Consider the following 18,041-nt stretch of genomic DNA (forward strand, 5'->3'; position numbering starts at 1 on the left):
AAAATAGCATGGTGTTTTGTTTTTTAATTTTAATTTTTTTTAATTATTATGCAGGAAAAATAGCATTGTGGCAAGTTATTATAAACAGATATTATTTTAATAAGGATAAAGTATAGCTACAAAATTGGTTGTAGTCTAAGGTTACAATCTTACTCAATGTCACACCCCGAACCCAAGTAAGAGCTAGGCACGTGACAACAGTCACACACTTATAAAGTTTACACCCTACAAGTGTGTAAGGCCCTCTTAAACAATTAAAGAATTATCCTCAAGAAAATTTCATCAATAAATTTAAAAGTATCCTCAATAAAGAAATTCTCAAAAGATCTCCAAATAATAATCTTCCAACATCAAATAAAAATAAACTAAATCCTTTAAGTCTGAAGGATTACACAAATGGTAATCTTAAAACATAAAAGTTCAAACCTTATTCCATTGATTTCCTAAACTTCACTCATGCGCACATCCCAGCAGAAGCCCAAACATATGCTACTCTTCCTGATCAAAATCTAAAAGGAGAAAGAGGGGGGGTGAGTTGATGAAAGTTCAAATTGTAAAAACACCTTTGAATATTTAGACCCCCAATTTACAAATTAACCAATTCAAGCTTTATGTCAAACAACTAGTGTGCGGAAAATGAACAAAAGCTATAAAACAAAATTGGAAAACAAGCTAAGCCAATTTAAAATCACAACCCACAGCAGATAATAAAAGGCAAAGATAAAAGGGAAGGAAGATGCAAACACAAGGATAACACGCGATGTGTTATCGAAGAGGAAACCGAAGCCCTCAGCGTAAAACCTCTCCACCGCCCTCCAAGCGGTAAGTAATCCACTAGAAAATGTAGTTGGGATACATGGACAACAATAGACCCTCCAAGCCTAATCTACCCAGTGCACCTAAGCCCTCCAAGCTTCTTGCTCCAACAAGGTTACGCCGAACCTATTTCTTTTCTAGCTTCCCGGATTCCGCTACTTGACCATAGAATCAACCAATGTAAATTGGTTCCTTCCTAACTGCTTCCCAGAACACCAAACAGCCCTCTCACAGTAATGGATATGGTGAGAAAAGGTTTTGGTAAAATGCCTCTCAAGGGTTTAACAATGGAGGGGAAGAGAGTTGAGGAATTTGAAGAGACTCTTATGTAAAAATTGTAGATGAATCAATCTTGTTTTACTCTAGGGTTTCTCTCTCAAAATTCTCTCTAAAAGCTCCCATTCTTTTGTGGGTATAAGGGGTATTTATACTGGGGTGAGAAAAGAATGTGAAACGTCAGGTTTTTCAAAACAGGGGTGGCTCGCGGCTTGACTAAGTCGCGAGATCCAGCCGCACGATAACAGAACGGCCAGTTGTCCTATTTTGTCCTGTAGTGCTCTAGCTAGCATGACGCTTCAACTTCTGGCATGTTTGGCACGTGTGCTGCTTCTGGCGGCTTGCAGCCGCGAGTCACCTGCGAGATCCAACCACAAGACTCTGTTTTCTTGCACACTCTTGAGCATTCAACACTCTATCTCACTCACTACCCTTACAACAAGCCCACCTAAATACAGGGTTACTAATTGCTGAAATACAAGCAAATTTGGCACGGAATAAAGTCAATAAAATGGTTGATTAAATTCAACCTTACAGTTGACAACTCAATAAGTAACCAAAATTCGAATAAGTTCTATCCAACAATAGATCTGTAAAGTAATAACATGTAATATGAATCTTCAAAGGTTATACTATGCTATGGGTTTTCAAAAATAGCTAAAGAAGTTTCATGATCTTAAAATAATACTTTGTAAATAGATTACATATTTTAATCTTACAATTATATCATAGATGGTTTAGGAAGTAATTAGTTTTCCATATATCAAAAGTTATAACTTACAATAGGGTCCAAAAATACATAAGCAGTTTTAATGACTCAAAATAGTTAAATATTCAAACGTAATTCATATTATTCACAATCTTATGACTATGGTCACGCTATATCCCCGTGACTGGGCATCAAAGTACCAATGAACAACCCTCATTGGTTTGGGTATCAGAATACCAATGAACAACCCCCATTGGTTTAGGTATCAGAATACCAATGAATGACCCCCATTGGCTGGGTATCAGAATACCAATGAATAACCCCCATTGGTTTGGGTATCAGAATCAATTCATAGTCAATTTGTCCATAATCATATATATGAAATCATAGTTTCTAACAAAAATATATCTTATTCAAGTACATATATATACATATATAATCATATTTTCAGTATTCAAATATATTTGTGATATTTCTATATTCTATACTTTAAATCAATATAGCTAAAGAAACAATTAAATAAAATAAATCTTATATTCAATGCCCATATTTATTTGTGGAATTTCTCTATTCTTTACTTGAAATCAGTAATACAATAGAAATAAATAGTAACAACTGTAAACAATTTTCAATAGTTAAATTATGCAGAGATAAAACTGTAAGGTTGAATTTATTCAACCATCTAATTGGTTTTATTCCGTGCCAAATTTGCTTGTAATTCAGCATTTAGTAACCCTGTGTTTAGGTGGGTTTGATGTAAGGGTAGTGAGTGAGATAGAATGAAGTTTGCTCAAGAGTGTGCAAGAAAACAGAGACTCGCGGCTTGGCCTCGCGGGTGACTCGCGGCTGCAAGCCGCCAAAAGCAGCACACGTGCCAAGCATGCCAGAAGGTGAACAGTCATGCTAGCTGGAGCACTACAGGACAAAACAGGACAACTGGCCATACGGTTATCTCGCGACTGGATCTCACGACTTAGTCAAGCCGCGAGGTCAAGCCTCGAGCCACCCCTGTTTTGTAAAACCTGACGTTTCACATTCCTCTCACACTCCAGTATAAATACCCCTTTTACCCACGATTGTAAGAGAGCTTCCAGAGAGAATTTTGAGAGAGAAACCCTAAAGAAAAACAAGATTGATTCACCAACAATCTATATATTAGAGTCTCTTCAAATTCCTCAACTCTCTTCCTCTCCATTGTCAAATCCTTGAGAGGCATTTTACCAAACCTTGTTCTCACCATAATCATCACTGTGAGAGAGCTGTTTGGATTTCTGGGAAGCAGTTAGGAAGGAACCAATCTTCATTGGTTAATGCTACGGTCTAGTAGCGGAATTCAGGAAGCTAGAAATGAAAAAGGTTTGGCGCAACCTCGTTGGAGCAAGAAGCTTGGAGGGCTTAGGTGCACTGGGTAGATTAGGCTTGGAGGGTCTATTGCTGTCCTTGTATCCCAACTATATTTTCTAGTGGATTGTTTACCGCTTGGAGGGCGGCGGAGAGGTTTTACGCCGAGGGCTTCGGTTTCCTCTTCGATAACACATCGCGTGTTGTCTTTGTGTTTGCATCTTCCTTCCTCTTTATCTTTGCCTTTTTATTATCTGCTGTGGGTTGTGATTTTAATTTGGCTTAGATAGTTTTACCAATTACATATTTTAGCTTATGTTAAGTTTCCGCACACTAGTTGTTTGACATAATGCTTGAATTTGTTAAGTTGTAATTTGGAGGTCTAAACGTTCAAGGGTGTTTATACACATATTTGAACTTTCAATTGGTATCAGAGCAGGTACACTTGTTGTGGTTTTATTACCTAAGTGTGATCCTAGACCCCTGTGTTGTGGTAGCTGTTATGGAAAATACCATGCTGAATTATAGCTTAATTATTTGTGAAAATGACTCTATGCATATATTTGAAGGGTGTTTTACTAATGATCTTGTAGAGTTGTTAAAAACTAAGAAACATGCTAGAGTATTTGTTCACATGCTGGAATATTTTGAAAATCAGAATCATGTCTTACACAATAGCATATCTGAATCTAAATCATTGATTAAGAAATATAAAAGAAAGAATAGAATGTTGTGTGAGATGATTGAGAGTCTGAAAATGAAAAGTCAATCTGAAAGAAGCATGAAAACTGATAATGAATTTGTGTTTGAAGGTCAAAAATGTTTGTCACATGTGAGCTTATTTGTGCATACCTCATTGAAGGTGTTTAATGCATGTTTGTGGTATCTTGACAGTGGGTGTTCTCACCATATGACAGGGGATAAGTCATTGTTTAAGACACTAAAAGAAAAGGTTGGTGACTATGTGACCTTTGGTGATGGAAGTCATGCTCAAGTCATAGGCAAAGGAACCATTGAGATACCTGGTTTACCGCTATTGAAAGATGTGTTGTACATAAAAGGGCTGAAAGCAAATCTGCTGAGCATCACTCAAATTTGTGATGATGATTTCCTGGTACAATTCTCTAAGAAGGGATGCTTGATCATCAATGAAGATGGGATTCAGGTTTTGGAGGGAAATCGTACTACAGATAACTGTTATGGAATAGTTCCCACGGCACCCATGTCGTGTAGAAGTGCTCGTGTGGATATGTTGGAGCTGTGGCATCACAGATTTGGGCATGCCAACTTCAAACAAGTAGCAAAAGTGTCCAAACTTGAAGCAGTTGAGGGACTTCCTAAGTTTGGAAAGGTGAAGAAGACCGTTTGTGGTGCATGCCAAATGGGGAAGCAAACAAAGGCAAGTCATCACAAGGTGAATGTGATTGCCACTTCTCGGTGTTTGGAGTTACTTCATGTTGATCTAATGGGGCCTACCAAAACTAAAAGCCTAGGGGGGAAGAGATACATTATGGTCATTGTGGATGATTACTCAAGATACACTTGGGTTGAATTCCTTAGAGAAAAATCAGAAGCATGTGAGAGGTTGGAGATTCTGTGCAAGAAACTACAAAACGAAAAAGGGGTCCCTATTGCCAAAATTAGAAGTGATCATGGGAGGGAATTTGAGAATGCAAGATTCGAGTCCTTCTGTGAAAAGAATGGAATCAAAAGAGAATTTTCAGCCCCCAAAACTCCACAACAAAATGGAGTGGTAGAGAAAAAAAATCGAGTGATTCAGGAGATGGCAAGAGTCATGTTGCATAACAAGCAAATACCTCAAAAATTTTGGGGAGAAGCTGTCAACACCTCATGTCACATTGGCAATAGAATATTTTTCCGAGTAGGTACAAAGAAGACCGCCTATGAGATTTGGAATGGAAAGAAGCCTAGAGTGAAGTATTTCCAGGTGTTTGGAAGTAAATGCTATATCCTAAATGATCGGGAGAATCTTGGGAAGTTTGATGCGAGAAGTGATGAGAGTATTTTTCTTGGGTACTCTACTACGAGTCGAGCGTATAGAGTTTTTAACAAGAGAACTAAGACTGTGATGGAGTCCATAAATGTCAAGATTGATGATGCCTTATCTAAGGTGGAGATGATTGATGATGCAGAAGGGCCGAGCACCAAAGAGCCCGATGTTGAGGTAGATGCTCTGGATATAGAAGGTGAAGAACCTACACCAGAAGTAGAATCGACTCCCATCAACCCAAGAATGGAAACGAGATCGATGTCTAGAACATCAAGTCCTCTTACTCCTCCGGAAGTTCATCCTCCTATCTCTCGAAGTGATGAAGTCTCCACAGCAAAGAAGCCATCTTCAAGAGTAATCAAGAACCATCCGGAAAGCAACATCATAGGGTCTCTAGATGAAGGTCTTCGCCTCAGAAAAGGAAACATCCTGTTAGCCAATCATGTAACATATCACTGCTATCTTGCGCAGTTTGAACCAAAAAGGGTTGAAAAGGCTCTTCAAGATGAGAATTGGGTTGAGTCAATGCATGAAGAGCTGAATCAGTTTGTGAGGAATGATGTGTGGGAACTTGCTTCAAGGCCTGAAAACGTTCATGTTATAGGCACAAAATGGATTTTTAAAAACAAAACTGATGAAGATAGAGAGATAATTCGAAACAAATCTCGGTTAGTAGCTCAAGGATACACTCAAGTAGAAGGAGTAGATTTTGATGAATCTTTCGCTCCTGTGGCAAGACTCGAATCCATTCGAATCCTCATGTCCATTGCATGCACTTTGAATTTCAAACTCTATCAAATGGATGTAAAGTGTGCGTTTCTGAATGGATATCTAAATGAAAAAGTGTTTGTTGAGCAAGCAAAAGGATTTGAGGATCCTCACTTTCCAGATCATGTATTGAGATTGAAGAAAGCCCTTTATGGCTTAAAACAAGCGCCTAGAGCCTAGTACGATCGGCTTACACATTACCTTCTAGATAGAGGATTCAAAAGAGGATATGCCGACCGAACTCTGTTTGTCAAAAATGATGAAGATTATCTCCTTGTGGCATAAGTTTATGTTGATGACATAGTGTTTGGGGCAACCATTGAAGATCGTGCCATTGAATTTTCTGAGGAGATGAAGAAGGAATTTGAGATGAGTATGGTGGGGGAACTCACATTTTTCTTGGGTCTTCAAATCAAACAACAGAAGGAGGGTATATTTGTATCACAAGAGAAGTATGCTAGAAACATTGTCAAGAAGTTTGGACTAGACTCCAAAAAACATGCCTCCACTCCCATGAGCTCATCCACTAAACTGAATGTTGATTCTTCTAGAGTAGAAGTAAGTCCTACCTTATATAGGAGCATCATTGGGAGTTTACTCTATCTTACAGCCAGTAGACCGGACATTGCATTCAGTGTTGGCGTTTGTGCCAGATATCAAGCTAATCCGAAGGAATCTCACCTGACTGCTGCTAAGAGAATCATTCGATATGTGAATGGTACTTCAAACTATGGTCTATGGTATTCAAAAGACTCAAATGCTTGTCTTGCCGAGTATTCAGATGCTGACTGGGCTGGCAGTGTAGACGATCGGAAAAGCACTTCAAGCGGTTGTTTTCTATCTTGGTAACAATCTTGTCTCGTGGATGAGCAAGAAACAAAATTCTGTGTCTCTATCTACTGCTGAAGCAGAATACATCGCCGCTGGAAGTTGCTGTACTCAGCTTCTTTGGATGAAGAAATTACTTCATGACTATGGAATTCCGCAAGAAACGATGTGTGTCTTCTGTGACAATACCAGTGCCATCAATCTTTCCAAGAATCCTGTCCAGCATTCAAAATCTAAACACATAGAGATACGTTACCATTTCATTCGGGATCTGGTAGAGGAAAGAGTTGTGTGTCTTGAGTTCATACACACCGATAATCAAAAGGCGGACATCTTCACCAAGCCTCTCGATGGTCCACGATTTGAATCACTCCGTAAGACCATTGGTGTTGGTACAATTCCTTGACTCTCTTGTGTGATGTGTGCTTCACATATTTATAATATGATAAGCTTGTTTGTGTTGGGGCACACACTACTTTGTTAGCTCTTTGTGCAGCTTGATTATTGTTTGTTTGTCTATTTGTGAATACTGTTGCTCCTTATTGTGTTTATTCAATTTTTTTCTTTTATGTCAAAAATCCAATTATCACATAAAAATTAGAAAATCAAAAAGTTTGATTGACATTGTTGAGCTTTTGTCTCAAAACTTGTTTTGCCTTGTACCTTTGTGCTAATGGCTTTGTGCATTTTCGAGCATTGTTTGTTTCTTTGCACTCATATCACTGTGGGAAAAATCTTGAAATCTATGTGATTGTTGTAAATAGATCTTCAAACTTGTCATGAATGATTAGTGAATGGTTATGATGATCTTGAAACATGCATAGACTTGTGTCTATATATCTTCCCACTCTTTATTTTTGTTTTTGCTACAAAGAGCTCACCAAATGTAAATCTCCAAATGAAAAGAGATATTGAGCTGCAAAAGCCTGTCGCACATTCTAGTATTCGACTAGGAAAAAGGGTAAGCGACCTTATATTAAAGTGAATGTTTATTCAAAAAGCCAAAGGCTTGTTCTTTAAAGTGAAATGTCATATATCACTCTCACAATGAGAGATGATTGTCTCAACAGATCAAAATGATCAAATGTTATGTTTGAAAGTGGAGTCAAATGTAAAGCTCCAAGATATGTTATCAAGTTTTGTGGGAGGTCATATATACATATTTCTATAATTGAGATGGGTCACATGATCTAGTGCTAATTGTGTATGCCTTGGTTGAATTGATCATTGAAGCTTCACATTAGACTAAGGACTATCTCATTGTTGATATCCACACACAACACACAAGTTTATGTTCAATAAATGTCATATTCATTTGTGTGATTGTACTTGATGAAATGTGTTTTCACATGCTCAATCTTTGTTAATTCAAGCACAAAAAGATTTTTGAGTGTTTTAGGTGTTTTTGGAAAGTATTTTTTTTGAAAAATCTGAAAATTTCAAAAATCCAGTTTCGCCCTGTTTTGGCGATTCAGTCGTGGGTATGTCAAGTCGCGGGCCTCAGTCGCTTCTTCGCGGGTCTTTTTTGGCGACTTGTTCGCGAGTGGAAAGTCCAGTCGCGAGGGTTACTCAGAGATTTTCGCGGCTCAGCTCTCGACTCACTCGCGGGTAGACCTTCTAGTCGCGAAAAACACTTAGAATTTTTTTTTCAAACTTGTGTCTTTGAGTGTTTTGGCGGCTTGAACTGGCGACTCAATTCAGTCGCGAAAAACGCGTGTTTTGGCAAAAATAGGGACAGTTTTTTAAATTTTTTTGTTTTTCCCTCGACCTTTTTGTGACTGTTCATTGTCTCTCTCATCTGCTCTTACCCATTCACACCGTGCCTCCATTCTTAATCTCCATTTTTGCCTCTTTTCAGCTCAAAATCCTCAAGTAACAGGTATGGGTTTTCTGTCTTGAACTCTATTATACTTGTTTTTGTGGTTTTCCCTCTGGATTATCTGCATTTGTTTGTGATTTTGAGATGGGTTTTTAGCTCGGCTATTACTCTTTGTCCATGCTTCGCTTATGGAACCTTTTGTTTTTGTTTTGAGCTATATTAAATTGTTGGTTTTGTTATTCATCATGTGCTTAGCTAGGGTTTCCTATTTGTTGGTTTCTCATATTGTCTGATCCGCTATTGTTGTGTTGATTCAAAATGATCCTGTGTTGAATGTGTGTTTTTTTTTTCTTTCCTCTCAGCTGATTGTGTGGTTTTATTCTGACCCTCTCTACTGTGTAGCTACATTTGGGCATTTTTGTCCCTCATTGCTATTTTCTGGTCATTTTCATCTAGCTATTAGGGTTTCTTCATTATCCCTAAATTACCACTAACCCACTGCTAATAAAGTCTGTTGGATTGTGTTCTATTATTTCCTCTATTCATGATTCAGACTAGCCATGTCACCATTCAAGAAAGCAGCTGTGAAAGGAGGTAGTTCCAAAGGGAAGGAACCCGTCATTGATGTTGATGATTACCCACCTCAAACAAAAGAGACTCGTTCTTCATCAAAGAGATTCGATCCCAACAAGTTCAGATCCTATGCAGCCTATCAGTCTCATGAGAATTATTTTCAAAATGCTACACCATTACTAGAAAGAACTGTGGATCAATCATCACTTCATGACACTGACATTCTGAAATGGTTTGCTCACAAGGACTGGAATTATCTTCTCTTTGATCTGGATGACGCGTATGAAGATTTGGTAAAGGAATTTTATGCCAACGCGATTGTGGAAGAAGATGAACTTAAGTGCTGGGTTAGGAAAAAGAGCTTTTCAGTCTCTCCTGCATATCTGGCAGAAATCCTTCACATCAATAGACCAATATTTCGACACTCACCGGTCTATGATGATCTTTGTCCTGATGAGGAGCTTCTCAAAGAAAGTCTTGGACAAGACTTGGAGTTCTCACCCAATGGAAAATCCATCAGTGTTTCCTCTCTTCCTCCAAAACTGAGAGTGCTTACAATTGTGATGTTTCACAATTTGTACCCTTTATCAAGCACTGGGTATATGAACCTCGGACATGCTTTGTTTCTTCATGATCTAATATCTGATGTAGAAATTGACATCTGTGCTCATATCTTTCATGTTCTGCACAAAACGGTTCTACGAACTGAGTCTCGAACATGCATTCCTTTCTGCTGTCTCATTTCAAGAATCTTGAAGCTCAAGGGAATTTATCCAACGGCAGATGAATCTCCTCTCTCGAAACCGAGTCCAATCAACATGCGTACATTCAATGCAAGCATTGGACATAGTCGGAAGAGAGCCAAACCAGAAACTTCTGCATCTCATAGTGGCTCTCATTTCAGCACTCTCTCCCTTGATGAAAAACTTGATCACATTGTATCCTCTGTACACGAGTTGAATACAAAGATGTCCAGACTCACAGCTACTCTACACCATCACAGCACTCGATGGGATATGAAGTTTACTTCACTTCAAACTCAATTGGATCAAATTCAGAGAAAGCTGGAAGAGGATGCATAGCCTATTCCATGACAAAAAGGGGGAGTGATAAGCCTGATCAGAGGGGGAGAATATTACCTAAGGGGGAGTGTCTTTGCATTCTTTTTCAGTTTAAGTTGATATATTGTGTTTTTGTAAACTGTTATTTTGTGGTTTGTACCCATGTGCTTTTGTAAGCTTTTAGGGTTAATGTTTTATGCATATTATGTAGGCTTTATGGTTTGTACCTTGCTTAATGCAGCCTTTTATGCTATGTTGAAATCAGTACTTACATCTAAATGTTTTGCATTTTGATTTATGTACTGTCACTCTTGTACCCTTGTAGGATTGTTCCTAGATGCATATACTTAGTGAAAGTTCAAAAACGTGTACAAAAACACTTTTGAACGTTTAGACCCCTAAAAACCAACTTAACCAACACAAGCAATATGTCAAACAACTAGTGTGCGGAAACTTAACATATGCTATAATACGGAATTGGTTAAACAACTATCTAAGCCATAACAAAATAAACCACAGCAGATAATGTAAAGGCAGAGATAGAGAGGAAGGAAGATGCAAACACAGAGATAACACCTGATGTGTTATCGAAGAGGAAACCGAAGACCTCGGCGAAAAACCTCTCCGCTGCCCTCCAAGCGGTAATCAATCCACTAGAAAATACAGTTGGGATACAAGGACAGCAATAGACCCTCCAAGCCTAATCTACCCAATGCACCTAAGCCCTCCAAGCTTCTTGCTCCAACGAGGTTGCGCCGAACCTTTTTCTTTTCTAGCTTTCCGGATTCCGCTACTAGACCGTAGCATCAACCAATGAAGATTGGCTCCTTCCTAACTGCTTCCCAGAACTCCAAACGACTGTCTCACAGAGATGATAATGGTGAGAACCAGGTTTGGTATAATGCCTCTCAAGGATTTGACAATGGAGAGGAAGAGAGTGAGGGAATTTGATGAGACTCTAAGGTAGAGATTGTGGGTGAAACAATCTGGTTTTTCTTTAGGGTTTCTCTCTCAAAATTCTCTCTGGAAGCTCTCTTTCAATCGTGGGTTAAAAGGGTATTTATACTGGAGTGAAGAGGAATGTGAAACGTCAGGTTTTTCCAAAACAGGGGTGGCTCGCGGCTTGACCTCGCGGCTTGACCAAGTTGCGAGATCCAGTCGCGAGTTAACCGTATGGCCAGTTGTCCTGTTTTGTCCTGTAGTGCTCCAGCTAGCATGACTGTTCATCTTCCAGCATGCTTGGCACGTGTGCAGCTTCTGGCGACTTGCAGCCGCGAGTCCACCCGCGAGTCCCAGCCGCGACACTCTGTTTTCTTGCACACTCTTGAACAATCTTCACTCTATCTCACTCACTACCCTTACAACAATCCCACCTAAATACAGGGTTACTAAATGCTGAATTACAAGCAAATTTGGCACGGAATAAAGCCAATTAGATGGTTGAATAAATTCAACCTTACAATCTCCCCCTTTGGCTATTCCGTGACAAAACCCTAAAACAGACTCTAGACTTAACATGTGAGTTGGGAACAGTTGAACAAAACTCACTCACACCTAACTCTAGAAGCTGTGAAGCACTTGAATCATATGAACATAAACTCCTGAAACACAACAATACACCATGATCATTGTAAGCAGAAAATTATAAATGCATATGAAACAGGCAATATGAGATCAAGCAAAGATGGAGTTAATAAACAAACCATGGCTTGATCAACCAAGTGAACACCACAAGGTAGTGATCACAGTGCTCATTCACACTTGGAATGAACACAAGGACATACAAGTTAACAAGCACAAGGCAAGACACTTGTATGCTCAACACTCAACCAATGCATAGCACACAAGGCATATGCATCTAGGAACAATCCTACAAGGGCACAAGAGTGACAGTACATAAACCAAAATGCAGAACATTTAGATTAAAGTACTGATTTCAACATAGCATAAAGGCTGCACTTAAGCAAGGTACATACCATAAAGCCTACAAACTATGCATAAAACAATAACCCTAAAAGCTTACAAAAGCACATGGGTACAAACCAACAAATACCTGAATAACAGTTTTACAAAAACACAATATATCAACTTAAAGAGAAGAAAGAAACAAAAAAAATTAAAGACACTCCCCCTTAGATAAAGACGCTCCCCCTTAGGGTAATATCCACCCCCTCTGATTATGCCTATCACTCCCCCTTTTTGTCATGGAATAGGCTAGTCATCCTCTTCTAGCTTTCTCTGAATTTGATCCAACTGAGTCTGAAGAGAAGTAAACTTCATATCCCATCGGTTGCTTTGATGGTGTAGAGAAGCAGTGAGTCCAGACATCTTTGTATTCAACTCGTGGACAGAGGAAACAATGCGATCAAGTTTCTCATCGAGGGAGAGATTGCTGAACTGAGAGTCACTGTGAGATGCAGAAGTTTTTGGTTTGGCTCTCTTCCGACTATGTCCAACACTTGCATTGTATGTACGCATGTTGATCGGACTCGGTTTGGGGATAGGAGACTCATCAGCCGTTGGATAAATTCCCTTGAGCTTCAAGATCCGTGAAATGAGACTGCAGAAAGGAATGCAGATCCGAGACTCACTTCGAAGAACCGTTTTGCGCAGAACATGAAAGATATGAGCACAAATGTTGATTTCTTCATCAGAGATTAGATCATGAAGAAACAAAGCACGCCCGAGATTCATATACCCAGTACTTGATAAAGGGTACAAATTGTGAAACATCACAATTGTAAGCACTCGCAGTTTCGGAGAAAGGGAGGAAACACTAATGGATTTGTCATTGGGTGAGAACTCCAAGTCTTGACCAAGACTTTGTTTGAGAAGCTCCTCATCAGGACATAGATCATCATAGACCGGTGAATGACGAAAAATGGGTCTGTTGATGTGAAGAATTTCTGCCAGGTATGTAGGAGAGACAGAAAAGCTCTTTTGCCGAACCCAGCACTTAAGTTCATCTCCTTCCACAATTGCGTTAGCATAAAATTCTTTAACCAACTCTTCATACACGATATCCGGATCAGAGAGAAGGTAATTCCAATCCTTGTGAGCAAAACATATCGGAATGTCAGTGTTGTGAAGTGAGGGCAGATCCACAGCTCTCTCTAGTAATGGTGTGGCATGAAGAAAAAAATTCTCATATGACTGATAGGCTGAATAGGATCTGAGCTTATTGGGATCGAATCGCTGTGATGAAGAGCGAGTCACTTTCGGGAGAGGTGTGTCTTCATCAACATCAATTATGGGTTCCTTCCCTTTGGAAGAACCTCCTTTCACAGCAGCCTTTTTGAATGGAGACATGACCAGTCTGTATTATAAACAAGGGAAATGACAGAACACAATCCAACAGACTATATCAGCAGTGGGTTAGTGAAAATTTAGGAACAATGAAGAAACCCTAACAGCTGGATGAGTATGGTCAGAAAGTAACAATGAGGGACACCAAAGGCCCAAATTAGAACTACACAGTATAGAGAGATCAAATATAACCACATAATCAGCTGAAAAAGAACCAAAATCAACACCACATCAACAAGATACCAGACAAGATCAAAGTGAAACATGATAGCAACAGCAGATCAGACAAAAATTTGCTAACCCTAGCTAAGCACATGATGAAGAACACAACCAACAAAATAAATTAGCTCAAAACCAGAAGCACAGGCTACCATAAGCTAAGAAAGGACAACGATGACATCACAAAACCCATCACAAAACCACAAGCAAAAATGAATAATCCAGAGGGAAAACCAAGACATTAGGAAAATTAGAGTGCAAGACAGAGAACCATACCTGTTAGTCGACGATTTTTAGCTGAGAAGAAGCAAACAATGGAGATCGACAATGGAGGCACGGTGTGAAAGGGAAAGTGCAGAAGTAAAAGACAATGAACAGTCACAAAAAGATCGAGGGAAAACAGAAAATTTTAAAAACTGCCCCTGTATGTCCAAAACACGCGATTTTCGCGACTGGATTAAGTCGCCACATAGTCGCCAGCTCAAGCCGCCAAATCACTCAAGAACAAAATTTTGAAAAAATTTTCTAAGTTTTTTTCGCGACTGGAAGGTCTACCCGCGAGTGAGTCGCCAAAACAGGGCAAAACTGTATTTTTGAAATTTTCAGAATTTTTCAACAAAACACTTTCCAAAAACACCTAAAACACTCAAAAATCTTTTTGTGCTTGAATTAACAAAGATTGAGCATGTGAAAACACATTTTATCAAGTACAATCACACAAATGAATATGGCATTTATTGAACATAAACTTGTGTGTTGTGTGTGGATATCAACAGTGAGATAGTCCTTTGTCTAATGTGAAGCTTCAATGATCAATTCAACCAAGGCATACACAATTAGCACTAGATCATGTGACCAATCTCAATTATAGAAATATGTATATATGACTTCCCACACAACTTGATAACATAACTTGGAGCTTTTCATTTGACTCCACTTTCAATCATAACATTTGATCTTTTTGATCTTTTTGAGGCAATCATCTCTCATTGTGAGAGGGATATATGTAACATTTCTCTTTGAAGAACAGGCCTTTGGCCTTTTTGAATGAAATTTCACTTTTAATATAAGGTCACTTACCCTTTTTCCTAGTCAAATACTAGAATGTGCGACAGGCTTTTGCAGCTCAATATCTCTTTTCATTTGGAGATTTACATTTGGTGAGCTCCTTTTAGCAAAACAAAAATAAAAAGTGGGAAGATATATAGACACAAGTCTATGCATGTCTCAAGATCAACATAACCATTCACTAATCATTCATGACAAGGTTGAAGATCTATTTACAACAATCATATAGATTTCAAGATTTTTCCCATAGTGATATGAGTGCATGAAAACAAGCAATGCTCGAAAATGCACAAAGCCATTAGCACAAAGGTACAAGGCAAAATAAGTTTTGAGACAAAACTCAACAAAGTCAATCAAGCTTTTTGATTTTCTAATTTTTATGTGATTTTTGGATTTTTTGACACAAGAAACAAAAATGATTGAACAAACACAAAAATAACCAGCAGTATACACAAAAGAACAAACAAACAAGAAACATGTTGCAAAACAAAATGTGTGCCCCAACACAGACAGATTTAACATATTATAAAAATGTGAAGCACACAACACACAAGAGAGTCAAGGAATTGTACCAACACCAATGGTCTTACGGAGTGATTCAAACCGTGGACCATCGAGAGGCTTGGTGAAGATATCCGCCTTTTGATTGTCGGTGTGTATGAACTCAAGACACACAACTCTTTCCTCTACCAAATCCCGAATGAAATGGTAACGTATCTCTATGTGTTTGGATTTTGAACGCTGAACAGGATTTTTGGAAAGATTGATGGCACTGGTGTTGTCACAGAAGACACACATCGTTTCTTGAGGAATTCCATAGTCATGAAGTAATTTCTTCATCCAAAGAAGCTGAGTGCAGCAACTTCCAGCAGCGATGTATTCTGCTTCTGCAGTAGATAGAGACACTGAATTCTGCTTCTTGCTCATCCACGAAACAAGATTGTTACCAAGATAAAAACAGCCGCCTGAAGTGCTTTTCCGATCGTCTACACTGCCAGCCCAGTCAGCATCCGAATACCCAACAAGACACGCATTTGAGTCTTTTGAATACCACAGACCATAGTTTGCAGTACCATTCACATATCGAATGATTCGCTTAGCAGCAGTCAGATGAGATTCCTTCGGATTAGCTTGGTACCTGGCACAAACGCCCACACTGAAAGCAATGTCCGGTCTACTTGCTGTAAGGTAGAGCAAACTTCCTATGATGCTCCTATACAATGTAGGACTTACTTCAACTCCTGATGAATCCACATTCAGTTTAGTGGAAGAGCTCATGGGAGTGGAGGCATGTTTTTTGGAGTCTAGGTCAAACTTCTTGACAATATTTCTGGCATACTTCTCTTGAGATACAAATATACCCTACTTCTGTTGTTTGACTTGAAGACCCAAAAAAAATGTGAGCTCCCCCACCATGCTCATCTCAAACTCCTTCTTCATCTCCTCAGAAAATTCAGTAGCACGATCTTCGATAGTTGCTCCAAACACTATGTCATCAACATAGACTTGTGCCACAAGGAGATAATCTTCATCATTTTTGACAAATAGAGTTCGATCGGCGTACCCTCTCTTGAAACCTCTATCTAGAAGATAATGTGTAAGACGATCGTACCAGGCTCTAGGCGCTTGTTTTAAACCATATAGTGCTTTCTTCAATCTTAATACATGATCTGGAAAATGAGGATCCTCAAATCCTTTTGGTTGCTCAACAAAAACCTCTTCATTTAGATATCCATTCAGAAAAGCACACTTAACATCCATTTGATAAAGTTTGAACTTCAAAGTGCACGCAATGGACATGAGGATTCGAATGGATTCGAGTCTTGCCACCGGAGCAAATGATTCATCAAAATCCACCCCTTCTACTTGTGTGTATCCTTGAGCCACCAACCGAGACTTGTTTCGAATTATCTCTCCATCTTCATCAGTTTTGTTTTTAAAAATCCACTTTGTGCCTATAACATGAATGTTCTCAGGCCGTGGAGCAAGTTCCCACACGTCATTCCTCACAAACTGATTCAGTTCTTCATGCATTGACTCAACCCAATTCTCATCTTGAAGAGCCTCTTCAACCCTTTTTGGTTCAAACTGTGCAAGATAACAGTGATATGTTACATGATTGGCTAGCAGAATATTTCCTTTCCTGAGGCGAAGACCGTCATCAAGTGATCCTATGATATTACTTTCCGGATGATTCTTGATAATTCTTAAGGATGGCCTTTTTGAAGTGGAAACTTCATCACTACGAGAGATAGGAGGATGAACTTCTGGAGGAGTAAGAGGGCTTGAAGTTCTAGACATCGATCTCGTTTCTCTTCTTGGGTTGATGGGAGTCGATTCTACTTCTGGTATAGGTTCTTCACCTTCTATATCCAAAGCTTCTACCTCAACATCAGGCTCTTCGGTGCTCGGCCCTTCTACATCATCAATCATTTCCACCTTAGGTAAGGCATCATCAATCTTGACATTTATGGATTCCATCACAGTCTTTGTTCTCTTGTTAAACACTCTATATGCTCGACTTGTAGTAGAGTAGCCAAGAAAAATACCCTCATCACTTCTTGCATCAAACTTCCCAAGATTCTCTCGATCATTTAAGATATAACATTTACTTCCAAATACCCGGAAATACTTCACTTTAGGCTTCTTCTCATTCCATATCTCATATGCAGTCTTCTTTGTACCAACTCGAAAGAAAATCCTATTGCCAATGTGACACGAGGTGTTGACAGCTTCTCCCCAAAATTTTTGAGGTATTTGCTTGTTAAGCAACATGACTCTTGCCATCTCCTGAATCACACGATTTTTTCTCTCTACCACTCCATTTTGTTGTGGAGTTTTGGGAGCTGAAAACTCTCTTTTAATACCATTCTTCTCACAGAAGGACTCGAATCTTGCATTCTCAAATTCTCTCCCATGATCACTTCTAACTTTGGCTATTGGAATCCCCTTTTCATTTTGTAATTTCTTGCACAGAATCTCCAGCCTCTCACAAGCTTCTGATTTTTCTCTAAGGAATTCAACCCAAGTGTATCTTGAGTAGTCGTCCACAATGACCATAATATATCTTTTTCCCCCTAGGCTTTCAGTTCTGGTGGGCCCCATCAGATCAACATGAAGTAACTCCAAACAACGAGAGGTGGCTATCACATTTACCTTGTGATGACTAGCCTTAGTTTGCTTCCCCATTTGACATGCACCACAAATGGTCTTCTTTACTTTTCCAAACTTAGGAAGTCCCTCGAC

The 18,041-nt window shown here is 39.1% G+C and overlaps 1 long non-coding RNA gene across 1 annotated transcript in view; it reads right to left on the reverse strand.

The window, feature by feature from the left end:
- Positions 1–448: 448 nt before the first annotated feature.
- LOC126725900 (uncharacterized) overlaps positions 449–18,041 on the reverse strand; it is a 29,704-nt gene continuing 12,111 nt past the window's right edge. The window contains exon 3 of the long non-coding RNA XR_007655631.1: positions 449–509. This is a non-coding gene — a long non-coding RNA (uncharacterized LOC126725900). The remainder of the gene's footprint in view (positions 510–18,041) is intronic.

The sequence above is a fragment of the Quercus robur genome, chromosome 5 (genome assembly GCF_932294415.1).
Source record: "Quercus robur chromosome 5, dhQueRobu3.1, whole genome shotgun sequence".
Taxonomy (NCBI): domain Eukaryota; kingdom Viridiplantae; phylum Streptophyta; class Magnoliopsida; order Fagales; family Fagaceae; genus Quercus; species Quercus robur.